This window comes from Cyprinus carpio, chromosome B12 (assembly GCF_018340385.1).
Source record: "Cyprinus carpio isolate SPL01 chromosome B12, ASM1834038v1, whole genome shotgun sequence".
NCBI classification, from domain to species: domain Eukaryota; kingdom Metazoa; phylum Chordata; class Actinopteri; order Cypriniformes; family Cyprinidae; genus Cyprinus; species Cyprinus carpio.
The window spans coordinates 7,084,514-7,094,501 of record NC_056608.1 but is presented as its reverse complement, the minus strand read 5'-3'; the positions used below and the strand labels follow the sequence as shown (position 1 = coordinate 7,094,501).

General features: G+C 36.1%; 1 long non-coding RNA gene across 1 annotated transcript; it reads left to right on the top strand.

The window, feature by feature from the left end:
* Positions 1-1,807: 1,807 nt before the first annotated feature.
* On the top strand, positions 1,808-3,865 carry LOC122139168. Its single transcript, XR_006156038.1, has 3 exons — positions 1,808-2,186; positions 2,882-2,945; positions 3,047-3,865. It is a non-coding gene; the product is annotated as an uncharacterized LOC122139168 (long non-coding RNA).
* Positions 3,866-9,988: the final 6,123 nt, after the last annotated feature.

Sequence of the window (9,988 nt, the reverse complement as noted above, 5' to 3'; positions counted from 1 at the left end):
GAAATAGACAAAACATTTAATACTCATGAGGTTTATTAAAACAATTTATCTTACCTCTGGTTCTGTGTCTGAAAGTGTCTCATATTCAACAGTGTTGCATTCCTTTATGTGCAGAGCAAGAATCTGTAGTGGCATAGATTTGAAGCATTTCTTACATTCAGCTTTAGGCATCTGAGAGAACTCCTGGGCATCATATGGTAGAGGTGACAGGTCAAACTCATGTTGTAAAGGAACAATATACAACACTGCCCCCCCTCCCCCTCCCCCTCCAGTTGCACTTCTAATTGTGCTGCCACAGTATTCTTCAGACTCCGGAGGAACTAGATTAACCGTCTTCTTCCCTGTCCACCTGAATACATAAAAATAGAACTATTATGAAATTAAAATGCCATCCAATTCCATTAAAACTATAGCTGTAATTGTAAGTGCAACTTTGTTAATATAGTGCCTTCTGAGAGTGTTTACAAAAGTACTTTACAAAAACTAACAGATTAAAATAAACTAAAAATAAAACAAACGAAAAAATTAAAGACTGTCATACAATCTTAGCTCTGCAAATTATCTTTTCATTATGTTTAAAACAGAAAAAAATACTGTCAATGCCAATCTATTGAAATGTATATAAACAAATGAAATAACATTCACAAAACTATCTGCACTGTGTGATAATGTAAAACTAGTTCCTGTTGTGTTAGTGTGCAGATCATACCAGTTGCTTTGTAGAGAAGCCAGCCTCCAGATGCTGACTTCATTTTTGAGTATGCATCACTGAACAAGCTAGAGACCTAAAATCCACATTTAACTCAAGATTAGAAAATAATTATAATAAAGGTTTTTAGTTGTTGATAACTTAGGAAGGCATAGCCGTTTAATAAAGAATGATGTATAAATATACATCACCTCTGAATGTGTCAAGTCATCAGGCATAGTAAGATTCCATTTTCCTAAGCCAGCTTGCAAAAGCTGCACCTCATCAGCTGGTGAAGGGGCTGATGAGAATTTTTGTTTAAAAGAAACACTGAAAACACAAAAGGTTTACATTGTTTGTTGAGCTTCGCTGGTCTACTACAGCTGGTCTACTAACGGTCTGGTCTACTAATGTCATTTTGAAGCAAAAAACAAACAAACAAACAAACAAACAAAAAAAAAAACACTGCAATTGATGTGCTTGTGCGACCAACTGAGAAAGTCGCAAAAGAGTGACCAGTGGGAAGAATGAGTCTAGCCCTGTAGCCTAAACGCGGCATTATGCGAATGCCACTATCAGTGAACAGTGCAAAATATGTCAAAATGTATAAGGCATGTGTAGTCTATACGTGCATTGAGCGACCATGCATGGTCCTCTCCAATAACGTACCCATATAGCACACAAAGTTATGACAAAATTGTATCCCAATATATAATTTCATGATGATAGATTTCCCAGGATTCTGCAATGTCCATTTTAAAAAAATAATATTTGTATTAAGTCTCTGCATTGTTCCAAAGACGGCTCTAGTTCTGAATGTGCGGGAGAAGCATCACTAAATTTGGCCAAAGAAAACTTGTTAAAATCGAAATGTTTCTATATTAATTTGTGCATTTTTCAAATGTTTTTTAAAAGTGCAAAAAATCATTAACAAAAATCTGAAAAGAAGTCAATATTTTACTTTTTCGGGCAGCATTTTGTGTGTACAGTTCTAATTTCAATTTTGGTTTTCAGCATAGCATTTAAAAATACAATAACCATCCATTTTTTGTTTTTTTCTGGCATGGTTAAAAAACGAAAAACGAATGGACGCAAAAGTACACGGACCCGAAATCTCCAAGCGTGTACGTCTGCAGACTGCAAGACAGGGGCGTAACTTGAAAGAGGCGTAACTTGAAGTAGGAGGCGTAACTTGAAGTTGTCGAAATCTCACAGAATCACGCGAGATGTCAAAATGATAACTTGTTGGCTGCTTTCAGTAGGGCACAGAGTAGAATATTGATTACGTTTTTTAAGGAAAGCAGGGGTTTTTAGGCAGGATTTGATGCATAAGGTGTGTGTAGATATTAATGGTAGGGGACAATGTGAGTGATGCGTACCTTTAGTAGGAAAACCTATTATCTGATCCACACTCCGGGACAGAAGAAGGCGGTATTGCACCAATAAGCTGGATGCCAACCGCCGTTAAACTGGAAAGAAGTTACAATGAGTTACAATGGTGAGAATATATTTTTTCACGAAATAATTATTTAAATTTAAGAGTACAAGTTATTTTCATACAGTGTTATTGATTTTGGAGTTAATAATCTATTAAAAAAAAGGTGTAAAGTCAGCAACATATAAGCAAAAGGTGTAAAGACGCTATCCTCCGGGTTCACAGACAAGACTAATTGAGCTATGGCCTGATCCTGGCTTAATCTAAACCCTGTTTGTTACTTACATAATATAGCATATTTGTGATTGTGCTGTAAAAAAAACGTTTTATAATGAATAACTAACAGTAGCTCCATTAAGTACACTTCTTTTAAAGTGGATTTACATAAACCATATATACATCTTAAAGACTATTACTAATTGTCTATTTATCATCTGACAGGATAGTCTTTAATAAGTATTGCAGATAAGCACATTTAACAGACATGAAATAGGCATCTGAGTGATGTGTGTGTGCTATAATGTAGAATTCACTGTCAACACTGCTTTAGATGAGTGTAAGTCATGTGAACAAACAAATCTACATACAGTAACTAAACACTAGTTATCTATTTTATTTGTCCATTTGCAATATTGATAATTTTAGGAACATTTGTGTTGGATAAAAAGCGAGTTACATCAGTTACTAACTCAACATGCAGATGCAGTATATCACAGATAAATCACAGAGGAGACTTGACTCTTGTCCGGATGTTACAGGAACAGATTATGTTTGTCTGCTGTAGAGTGACTGATGAAGGAATGCTGCCATCAAAGGATTTGTGTAAGTACACTACAAAAATAAATAAAACATTTTAATTAGTGTAATTTCAAACAGTTATTACAGCACTTTTCTTATTGTTGTTTTCTGTGCATTTGCTGCAGATCTTTTGTGGTGGAGCAGGACCCTGCAAGGAAAGGGAAAAAAAGGAAAAACCTGAAACAAAAGAATAAAGTAATGACTTTTTGTATTGTGTGTGTGTATTTCTGTAGGTTATGAAAATGTCTGCAGACTGGTGTGTGCACTGAGGATGGAGAAGTCCACTGCAGCATCCGGAAATGGTCCAGAGACACGGATGAGACGCTCCATCACTGCAGCTCTTACTGTCTCATCAGGACCAGATGCTGCTGTGGTCTCTTCATCATCAGCGACCCCAGAGCAGCGAGAGCATCTAGAGAAAACACCAAAAGACACTGAGGATTTGATTTTGGTAAAGTTTGTTCTGCTGGTTTCTGTTTATAAGACGAAGGCTGACTTTCAGAAGCTTCAAAAGCATCATCAAAAAATGTGATGGAGCTTTTATCTGAAGTGATTGACAGTGCTCTTATTACAGAGGCCTACAATCCTCTGATCAAGCTGGAGAAAAGAGCCGTGCTCAAGCACAGTTTTGAACCAGTTCAGTGGTTTAGCACACTACAAAAGTAATAAATCAATGCATGTACTTGTAAACTCTGTGTAAATGTTTTACAGGTAGTGGTGCTCATGGAGAGCAGCACACGATTGTTTGGAGCAGACACAGCAGCAGTCAGATTGTCCCGCATGTGTTCTTCTGCTCGTTTCAAGGTTGTGTGGTTCAGAGAGCCGTCATCAAGGTCTTCCTCATCCTGTTGCTCAACGACATCCCCGTTGAGAAGAGTGAGATTCTGAAGCACAGCGCAGCAGCAGAACTGTCTCAGCTGTGTTGAGATGATAGTAAGATGTGGGGGTTCACCGTCTGTAAATACATGATTGTTAGAACAGTTAGTTTGAAAGAAGCTTTGTTTCATGTGTTGTTGACTTGTACATGTCTGTATTTATTGTGATGCTAACATTTATACATTCTTTTAATCACTTAGACATGTTTCTTGTTGTCAGTAAATAAAATATAAATATTTGATCTATTCATGTATTAATTGCTTGACTGAAAACTGATGTATTCACATCAACTGCATTAGTGTATATTCATGTATAGCTATGTCACGACAGAAAATACATTTAGCTTCTTTTACTAAAATGTAATTTTAAGGAAAAAAATGTATATAATTATTGGTTGGCATTTATCATTATTATTGCATGTAAGTGTTGGGGTGAGCAAAAGATGCAATTCATTATGGGGTAATGTTAATTTTTGAGTAGAGATACTTACATTTTTAGAGTATAAAATCAACAATCTTATCCAAAGGTGAGATCTTCGAGCAGCTGTTCGACGTTTCGTTTGTGCAGATATTGCAGAGTCGCTGAGAGAGACTGTACTGGACTGTTGAGTTAGTGATGCTGTGAGGTGGTAGTGCACCTGTACCTCTTTTTTATTATTATTGCCAAACTTATTACATAAAAGATCATGGTAAGACGGTTGTATCTAACAATAACAATCATAACGCCATAAAACAGTAAATAAAAAAATAACGTGTTCATCATAGTATAAGATAATATACAAGAAAAAAAATTCACATAAAATTGAAAAAATATTCTAGAGATAACGATTTTGGGTTTTCTAATTCTATAAAAAAAATCACATTAGTGGAGTTAAAAATATAAAAACTTAAATTAACAGTATTGGCTATACTACAATCTTCATTATCAAGATACAAATACATTCATTAAACCTTTCACTTTGTAGGTCACATGATCAACATAGCGGATGATGATATCCAAATCGCATTAATGCTTCATACACAAATACGCATTCAGGCTGTAGAGTATGCACTCTTTTATCGCTCGTTAAATTAGTTCTTATTGAAATTAAGTGCCTAATTAAAGGGTATGCGGTTTCGAACGCAGCCCGACAAAATCTCGTTTTGACATCTCGCGTGGTTCTGTGTGATTTGGATAACTTCAAGTTACCCCTCTTTCGTCAAGTTACGCCCCTGTCTTGCAGTCTGCAGACAGACCCTTCTCGAAATCTTTGCCAACACATTCAGAATCAACGATTTGCGAAAACGAATCTTTGTAAATCTTTAACAAAAAATGAAGTATATTTGAAGAACATGTTAAATTTGTGCAACTGAGTTCATTTTTTTTTTTTTTTTCATTTTCATTGTGTTTTTCTTCTTTTGTAATGGCATATTTTTAGTTTCTGGAAAAGTTACATTCAGTTTATAAAGTTACGTTAATTTTTATTGACACAAAAATAATTCCATAAAGTAAGAGCATTTTAGTAGTCAGCATGTGGCTGTTAACCAGTGTATCAACAGACTTTCAGTACACATTCAGTTGTCTATAATTAGCAACACAAGATCATACCAAATAAACTTTAAACATATATAAGGTTACTTACTCCTGATCTTTTGATTTTGCAAGTATTTTCAAGAGTGCTCTACTAACTGTTTGTTGCATATAAATTACCTTTCATTAGACAGTCATTTTACTTTGAAGTGCATTAATCTATTCATCTGTCATTAGGCCCATCAAAAATCTAAGAAATGCTGTTGAATGACACTTACGAGCCAACATCACAGACAACATGGCTAGTCAGTGGATGTACAGCAGACAGTCAATAGACAGTACCAACACTGGCAACTATTTGATTTAAGATTAAGAAAACACCATCACTGTACAAATACATACAGGTGCATCTCAATAAATTAGAATGTCTGGGAAAAGTTGATTTATTTCAGTAATTCAACTCAAATTGTGAAACTTGTGAATTAAATATTAAATAAATTCAATGCACACAGCCTGAAGTAGTTTAAGTCTTTGGTTCTTTTAATTGGTGACATGCCAATCAGCTAATCAACTCAAAACACCTGCAAAGGTTTTCTGAGCCTTCAGAATGGTCTCTCAGTTTGGTTCACTAGGCTACACATTCATGGGGAAGACTACTGATCTGACAGTTGTCCAGAAGACAATCATTGACACCCTTCACAAGGAGGGTAAGCCACAAACATTCATTGCCAAAGAAGCTGGCTGTTCACAGAGTGCTGTATCCAAGCATGTTAACAGAAAGTTGAGTGGAACGTAAAAGTGTGGAAGAAAAAGATGCACAACCAACCAAGAGAACCGCAGCCTAATGAGGATTGTCAAGCAAAATCAATTCAAGAATTTGAATGAACTTCACAAGGAATGGACTGAGGCTTGGATCAAGGTATCAAGAGCCACCACACAGAGACGTGTCAAGGAATTTAGCTACAGTTGTCGTATTCCTCTTGTTAAGCCACTCCTTAACCACAGACAACGTCAGAGGCATCTTACCTGGGCTAAGCAGAAGAAGAACTGAACTGTTGCCCAGTGGTCCAAAGTCCTCTTTTCAGATGAGAGCACGTTTTGTATTTCATTTGAAAAAACAAGGTCCTTGAGTCTGGATGAAAGGTGGAATAGCTCATACGACAAGTTGCTTTAAGTCCAGTGTTAAGTTTCCACAGTCTGTAATGATTTGGGGTGCAATGTCATCTGCTGGTGTTGGTCCATTGTGTTTTTTGAAAACCAAAGTCACTGCACTTGTTTACCAAGAAATTTTGGAGCACTTCATGCTTCCTTCTGCTGACCAGCTTTTTGAAGATGCTGATTTCATTTTCCAGCAGAATTTGGCAACTGCCCACACTGCCAAAAACACCAAAAGTTGGTTAAATGACCATGGTGTTGGTGTGCTTGACTGGCCAGCAAACTCACCAGACCTGAACCCCATAGAGAATTTATGGGGTATTATCAAGAGAAAAATGAGAATCAAGAGACCAAAAAGCTGATGAGCTGAAGGCCACTGTCAAAGAAGCCTGGGCTTCCATACCACCTCAGCTGTGCCACAAACTGATCACCTCCATGCCACGCCGAATTGAGCCAGTAATTAAAGCAAAATGAGCCCCTATCAAGTATTAAGAACATGTACAGTAAATGAACATACTTTCCAGAAGGCCAACAATTCACTAAAAAGGTTTTTTTTTTATTATTTTTTTATTGGTATTATGAAGTATTCTAATTTGTTGAGATAGTGAATTGGTCAGGTTTTGTTAAATGTGAGCCAAAATCATCAAAATTAAAAGAACCAAAGACTTAAACTACTTCAGTCTGTGTGCACTGAATTTATTTAATTCATGAGTTTCACAATTTGAGTTGAATTACTAAAAATAAATTAACTTTTCCACAACATTCTAATTTATTAAGATGCACCTGTATCTGCCAAATGGGAAATAAATAATAAAGTCATCAGTTTGTCCAGCCAACTGCTTTTAATGAACTGCTGTCAAGAAAAAATGAAATAAATAACAGACCAGAGAGAGAATCAAACATAAAAAATATAAAGCCTATTTTCACAAAACTAAAAATGTGTTCGTAACAAAAAAAAGTCCCCTTTAGTTCAAACAACACTGTTGCAGATAACAGTTAACAAAGAATATGAACACATGCAAACATACTCTTAGCAAATAGTGAACATAGCAAACACTCTTTTTTTAACACATTACTTAAGACAAAAAGGCAAAGGTGATCCTTTCTTTTTCATCGATAACACTTTTTTTGTACATCCCCTACAATGTGTTCTCTGCACTTTTGAGCAAACTCTGCTAACTTCCCTGGTGTGAAGCTGATGCTGTTAAACTGCTCCTTGTCTGCAAAGTACAACTCTGTGATTGGAGCGAGCTGGGCCACTACATTCCGTGAGACATGTTCTTTTTGGAAGGCTTTGGTTATGGTTGCTCCACATCTTGCCAGCTTCAATAGCCTTTTAAGGCGATGTATGACATCACGAACATTGTTAGCTAAAAAAACAATCAAACTGAAATGAAAGACTCCATGACAAATATAAAGACTTCCTTTAAATAATTTATTGACATGGTTATTTTTCTTAATTTTTAGTGGTTTATTTTTCCAGACTAGTTAAAAAGTATCTAATCAATCTGTAAATTTTTTGAGATACTTACACTTGGCAATCTGAACCATGCCCGAGCGCATTTGACCCCCAAAACTCAGTTCGTTTGACTAGTGTGGTTGCTCAATACTGCATTTGGGCACGGTTCGTTTAACCGTCATAATTGGAAGAGGTGGGCCAGAGCAAGGTTCAGTTGGGCTCAGGCGTGGTATGCATAAAGTGCATCCTAACTACATTTATTTATTTATTTTTTGTCCTGTAAATACATATTTTCCACATTAAAACAAATAGTTCAATACATTAATGAAAGTACTTTTTACAACTATTTACAACATAACTTAGGTTTAACATCAGAAAAACAACATCAGTTTTGAGCCCAGCCCTGCCTCCATGTGTTCTGCGGTCTTCAGGAGGTGAATCTCTTGGTGAATGGCCAGCACCTCCTCAGCGACTCGGAGGATAATGTGGTGACTGTGGAACGAGGCACATGTCAAACACTCTGGAGACCACTCTGTATGATGTACCACTTGCAAACAGAAGAGAAACACCAGGGTCTGGATTGTGGCCCTTCTCAGAAGATAGAGCAGCACTGTCAGGGCCTCCCTGCTCAGCTGAAAACCATTAAAAACTTGTCCAGCACTGGCACATTAAGCTTTATCCTGCATTACAGGGGTCTGGTCTGATTTAGGGAAAAAAGGAAAATAGAAACAGTTTAGAGCTATTACAAAGTAATCAGTAGAAGAAATATTAAGATACTTTAGTAAACTACTTTCAGTAACTACTAATAGGCCACATTGGGGAAAAACTACTTGTCATATTTAAAACCTTAGCTTAAGGGATAGTTCACCCAAAAATGAAAATTCCAAACCTGGAACAACTTAAAGGTGTAGTGTGTAAATTTTAGCGGCATCTAGTGGTGAGGTTGCGAATTGCAACTAACGGTTCGGTCCCCCGATCACCCCTCCCTTTAGAGAAGCTGCGGTGGCAGACACAGGTAAAGATGTCATCGGTAAACACATCAGAGAGCAATAAGATTTATTTACAAAGGTAAATCAAGGAATTATATTTACTTAATTATTCAATAATTCGATGGCATTGCGAATGTTAATGTTTGTGTCAGTGTTTTATTCACAAGAACAACAAATTGATGAAACGCGCTCTGTAGAACAGTTTGAACGTTAGGGCTACTGTGGCGACTTGCATGTAAGGAGACCCGCGGCGTATGTAGATAGAAATAGCTCAATCTAAGGTAATAAAACATTATGGTTCATTAAGTAAGGTCTTTATACACCTCTGAAAACATAGTTATGTATATTATATTGCATTTCTGTAAATAGATTGTTGTAAATATTAAACATTGCACCTTTAAGGGTGAGTAAATGATTACAGAATTTTCATTTTTGGCTGAACTATCCTTTAAGTAAAAGTATTATATTGCATACTCTAATATACTTAAGGTATTGAGAGTAAAGGTAAAGGTGTACAGTATTGTTCTGAAAAAGAATTTGTCAGGATGGTTTTACATTAATATTACTGCTGCACTGATGTGTATGTTGCATTTTTTCTTCTGAATATGTTCAAGGTTATTAAATTTAAAGTTGCCTACTAAAGGGCCTACTGTTGGGAAGTTAAATTTACAACAATGCATCATGTTGTAAAAGACCATATTTTTACTGTTGTTGTCTGTGCGAAAAAAAGAAAACTTAGTTCTTCATATTTGTTCGAGAATACTTAACGAATATACTTCCTTCCAGTCCACCTCTGATTATTTTGAAAATGAAGGTAACAACATTTATTGTCAGAATATTAACAAATATTTGCTAAGTATATCAAAGGCTGCATCTGCAGGACTCGGACCGGTCAAACAGAGCACTGTTCAACTGTGACCTCTGCCACTGAACATTGAGCTGTACTATGCTCTATTTTTTTATTCAGTTTTATTTTTGTTAACCTGTCTACATATGATCATCATGGTCAAGACAATAAACCATATAAAATCGCACTTTTGTAAAATATCAGTCAGCATTTGAACTGCTATGTGTGTGTG